Source organism: Cupressus sempervirens, chromosome 5, assembly GCF_028749045.1.
Source record: "Cupressus sempervirens isolate cs-2001-9-10 chromosome 5, ASM2874904v1, whole genome shotgun sequence".
NCBI lineage: Eukaryota > Viridiplantae > Streptophyta > Pinopsida > Cupressales > Cupressaceae > Cupressus > Cupressus sempervirens.
Window position 1 is genome coordinate 406,970,151 of NC_143122.1, and position 5,820 is coordinate 406,975,970.

General features: G+C 33.9%; 1 pseudogene; it reads right to left on the reverse strand.

The window, feature by feature from the left end:
• Window positions 1-1,167: 1,167 nt before the first annotated feature.
• On the reverse strand, window positions 1,168-3,813 carry LOC149556542 (mitochondrial arginine transporter BAC1-like; annotated as a pseudogene).
• Window positions 3,814-5,820: the final 2,007 nt, after the last annotated feature.

A 5,820-nucleotide genomic window follows, 5' to 3' on the forward strand; every position in this document is an offset into this window, starting at 1 on the left:
GTTGTTGGATATGCACAAAATAGATATATTGAGAGATATATTTGTTTAAGTTGCAACTACCCTGGTAGACATGCATGCAAAATGTGGAATCATAGGTAAGCCGTTTGAACTATTTTATTGATTGCCTCCATGAAATATCGTCTAATGGCAAGCCAATATTGCAGGATATGCATATTGATTTGTTGAATATATCCAGATGATGTAGTGACATTCTTGTTACTGCAACCAATGCCACATATGTATAAAACTAGGATTCCAACTCTTGTTGAGGTTGTAAATTATGTTGAACATAGTCTCAAGCCATAATAGTTTTCTATCTACCAAAATTAGAAAGAGAATCATACAAACTTGTGTGAACTCTTTGTATTTTCTTTGATATGATATTCAAGAAAAGGCTGAGAAACAAAACTCTAAATAAGCAAGCAAGCTCTCCATGTGCTCTACACCTCATAGGTAAATCTACTCTAATAAAAGAGGCAATCAAAAACTGATTCACTTTGCATTTGTAACCTTGGGCAGGCTCTTAGCAACATGCTCACATTGAACCTTTGACTTAAAGGAGAAATAGACAAGCTCATAACCCTCAGGAAGGCTTTCTTAGATAAGAAGTTTTTGAGCAGACACAAATCCTCAATAATAATGGTGCTATGATTTTCTTGTTTAAATCCAAACAAAGTTGTATTATCTTGGGCAGAGAAGACTACTATTGTTTTTGGTTAAGGATCCTTTAGATCAATAGAATCACATGTAAACTAGATGTGACATTGTAGTAAGCAAACTGTAATAAGAGCTAAGAGCTTGCCTAGTGATTAGAGCTCGAGACTAGACACTAGATGAAGCATTTGTAGGTATTTGAGTTTGAAGTGTCACTAGCACAAAATCAAACTGAAAAGAAAACTTGGCAAATAAAACTAAATAAAAATAGTCCTTTTGAGTAAATATCAACATTGTATGAACAATACCATTACAGTGCACTATAATTGGTACAAATATATTGTTGGCTAAGTCCCATGACATAATGCTAGTTCCTAGGTACATCAATATGCTTACTTATCTAGGTATATCATTTTCTTACAGATAAAGGACAATCTACTAAAAAAAGAAAAGACCACTTTTTACAAATTCACACAGGTATAAACCCATTCAACTCTGAAGGTAATGCTCTTACTACCGTTTCACCCCTAGTAAATTTTTTGTAAGTTCCCAAGTGATGATAGTTGTAGCATTAGCAGGGAAAGCTCTCACCAATGTAGGCAGGGAAAGCTCTCACCAATGTAGGCCCCAAGCCAGCATATAATCCTCTAAAATTGAGTTCTCTATAAATCTGCCAAACATTGAATTGGGAAATGGTTTCATGTTCATTAATATGAGTATTTATTGCTTTTAAATTCATCTATTGGTTATCTAAGACTACTTAGTAGAATAGATCCTAGACAAACAGATAGAAGCTAAGTCTCGTGGTATTTGAATATTTAAATTTTAATCTTTTAATTAGAACATTCTATATACCCACTATAAAATAAGCATGCAAACAATTGGTGTTAGTATCGTGAATGATAATTTTGTTATCCAAAACACAAGAAAACATGCAAATAAATGAATTAATCGAATTCAATAATCCAACCATCAATCCTAACAGATATCCTAATTGATGTCATAAGAATCCAACAACTTTGTAAAAGCCTAGTCAAAATATTTATTAAAAATTAATTTAAAAACATATTTTCTAGAGTAGAGTCCATGTAAAAATGAAAATTTATGTCCTACCATCCTGATTGTGTGTATAGGATTTTTTCTTGCATTAATATTTGGACTATTTGAATATGGGTTTTTGCAACATCGAGAGGCAAAACAGCTAACCAAAACTGCAAAGAAAATTACAAGTTTTGTTGCACACATTTGATCTGTAAAAACTAAGTTTAAATACTTAAATTGAAATTTCAACATTAAGGTTACATAGCTCAATTCCTACAAGCCCACCAGAGACAACTCCAAATCCTGCTTCTATAAAAACTTTAGAAGAGTAGTTGACAAATTGAGAAGACTAGGAATTCATTTGGGGATTCACTTTATCATGCATACTAATAAGTGAAAGCATATGATATCAATTCAATTCATAAGTACTGAAGAAAACTGTGTTTCCAATAGACTCCCTAAAAAATGTAGTTAGGCCACCATGAAACAAACCTTGTACCTGGAAAATTATGCACCAATGAAACAATCAAATAATATCTTGTATAATGAAGGATACCATGCAAAGCATTTATATTGCATGTCTACAACTACATACCAAATAGTAACAAAAATTTAACACCTTACCCTTTCATTTCTAAGAGTTTGCAGTGCACAGTCCAGAGGCCCATCATATATCTACTGATGCTTTTTCAGTTGCCTATTGTCATTCTCCTAAACTTGCAATGTACATTACAAAACAACAAATAGTCAATGGTATGGAGTCTAGAATTCAATTTATATACATACAATAGAGACAATGTCTAGTTCTTGTTACCTTTATCAACTTTGTTGGGCACAATACAAAACTTATTAATGCTCCACCAAAAGCTGTAGAAGGAACAACAATATGAAGTTTGGGCTTGCCACTACCAGGATCTCCTCCCTTTCCAAAGAACCACCATGCCAAATATGATCGTATTAGGACTGCAGACATAAACTACAAACTACAAAGAGGAAAAAGTACATCAAATAGTCACCAATGTGCCTATGAAGATAAATCAATATGCCTACTTCTCCAGGTATATCATTTTCTTATGGATAAAGGACAATCTATTGAAAAAGGAAAAGACCACTTTTTACAAATTCACATAGGTATAAACCCATTTATTGTGCGAAAGTAGAAAGCAAATCTAAAGTACTAGTGATGCAAATAAAAGTATCTAGCATCCAATCAGGCAATTCACCTTGAACATCTGTCCAAGTTGCTCAACGTGCTACATAACAAGTTGTTGGTGTGCTAAAACTTTTCTACTCTTCATAATTCTTACAATTGATGCATCAATTGCATAACATCTATCTTTATCCACATCCTCAATCACCTTTTTTTTCCTCATCCACTAGTTAAGCATTGTCCCTACATCAGAGATTTTGGTGTTTGATCATGAGATTGAGAAGCGTGAAGACAAGAACAATGAGACCGCAAGGTTCTCAAGGTTAAGCACTCGCCACTTGCTAAATAAAGGAAGCACCGTGCAGTCTAGCAACCCATGTGAAGTTCCCAATTAAAAGGAGCCTACTAGAGAGTTGGTCAACACATTCTTTTTCATTGTTGAGATATTTTAGAAACCCAGAATCCCAAATAGCAAAAGCAAGCAAACAAATTCAAGACTATTTAGGCTTTACCCAATAATAATATCCCAGGAGTCCAAGAACAACATTTGACTACAAGGGTGGTGACAAGAAGTGTGGGGCAACATCCCTTTAGACCATATAAATTCTTCTACAGTTCGTGTTTTGAATGCCATAAAAACCTAGAATTAACATTAGAATCCATGGTTTGGATAATATAAACTCTTAGAATCAATACAAAATCCATGGTTTGATTGCTATGAAAACTTAGGACCAGTACTAAATTTCATGCTTTGAATGCAATAAAGACTCAGAGTAGTCATTTAATATTTTGTAACTCAATAGATTAAATGCATTGCAGTACTTACGAATTGTGATGTTGCAAGATGTGCATGAACCTACAATGTTCATCATACCAATGACAATCATCTCTTTATTGCCATCAATATTGTAGTTCTTGAACAGTGCAAAAGTTTTGCCATCTGCTATTCCTTCTTGCATGGGACTCATTTAAATTAGCCAGAGGTAATAAATTACCAGCCAATGAACATAATTGAAGGGATTAGCTCTTACAATGAGTGTGATGATGCCAATTATCAGTCCTGCCTTCACAAGGGTCTTTAAATATTTGGCCTCGAAAACAAAGAATTCAGTGGTCAATGGGTTCAAACCACTTTTTAAGTGACCAACCTATTTGAAGCCACCTAGAAAAACATTAGCAAAAGAAACATGCATTTTAGGACTAGAAAATCATGTTTAGAACAATAATTAGACATAATATCAAACAAATTGTTCCATACCCATCGTGTTTCAAAGTCACTAAATAACTAGTATCTTTTGGGTAGTGATACCGAACATGTACAGATCATAATAATAAGTGATTTGATAAGTGATTAATTCTACCATACTTAGACATGAGTGAATTGAACACATTGTGCAGAAATGAATACAAGACAATATAGAATAGTTGGTGATAGAAACTCATACAATCTCAACCCCATGTTTATCAGCATGTGTAGTGAACACCAGCATGCTACTAAGAATTACAGATGTCAAAGGAGCAGCTGCTGATATCCAAAAGAGCTTAGGATTTTTCTTACTCTGTTAGATCAGCCCACAAGAATGAAAAAATAGATCAACACCATATCAGACATCACTCATTCCATGTTGTTTCTTCTTGTCGTTATGAAGGCTAGGTATTATATGGATAGAAAAATGAAAGAGAATCACAAAGTTATGTTATAATATTGAGAATTTGATGAGTGATGACTAGAAAAGAGAGAAAGCATATTCTGAGCACTATGGTCTCCCACCTCCATTGCACATCGATACAACTACAAGAAGACAATAACAATAAGTTGGCAATATACTTTATTCAAGAATGAATTCTTTACTCTAGATGTATTCAAATCACGAGGTTGCTAATTCATTGCATATAAACATACCTTGTGAGTTTGTCCCCATATTGATCTCATGGAAGATGCTATGTCTATCTCTACAGTAAAATGTTAAAGACCAAGAATGCCTTTTAGCTGTTGGAGAGAAACAATAGTGGCTGTACTAGCCATGAAACCCATGATAGTTGCATGTGATAGAAAGTCTATAATGAATCCCAACCTATAGTAGAATCATAAATGATGTGACACATACTATTAGTGACAAAAATCTAGCTGTTTGGCTCCACTGAAAAAGATTCTAGTGTTGTCCATGAAATTTAAATAGTTATATAAATCAGTATGACTTTCTCATGCCATCCCAAATAAGAAAAATTACATAACTAAGAATAGAAATATGGGACATGTTAAAACCATTGAATTACAAGAGTTTTTAGTGCAAGCCTCCCACTCAATTATGTATAGTCACATGTATCTTCTCTATAAAAGAAGAATCCTATGAAGGATAGACACTGAGAGGCTTGCATAGTGACATTATTGCATTATTAGACATGTAAATCATCAACCTGAAAATGCCCATGCTCGCTTGAAAAATCCCAGCAAAGAATGTTGCAGTTAGGACCAAGTGCAAAGCCAGTTGAGAATTTTGTGTTGGGGAGACCTCCTTGGAAATCAATGATCCTATAAGAAGTGACACAATAACCAATGATCTGTAATATGGTTTATAGCCTCTTCCAAATCACCTAAGAAACTCCGAGATTAGAACAAATGCAAAAGGAAATCTATGTGATACCCTTCCAAAAATAATATATAACAGCCACTCTACAGATTCTATTAGCAAAGTGTTATACCATTTGACATTGCCTCCATTACTTTTCCCTTGGCTGCTTGGGGAGAATCTCATTGCTCTTCAATTATTTCAATAGAGGGATTTTCCATCTATCAGTAACTACATATGTTAATTAAGGAGTTGATGTTAACACCATCAATCATGTAGAAGCTCCAAAAGAAATACTAACTAAGATTCAAAATGTACTATGACATACATATTTTAGTTTTCAATAGAAAATATTATCAATCAAAGGCTTACTTTTTGTGGGGGGTCATTGTCTGGTTCAACAAC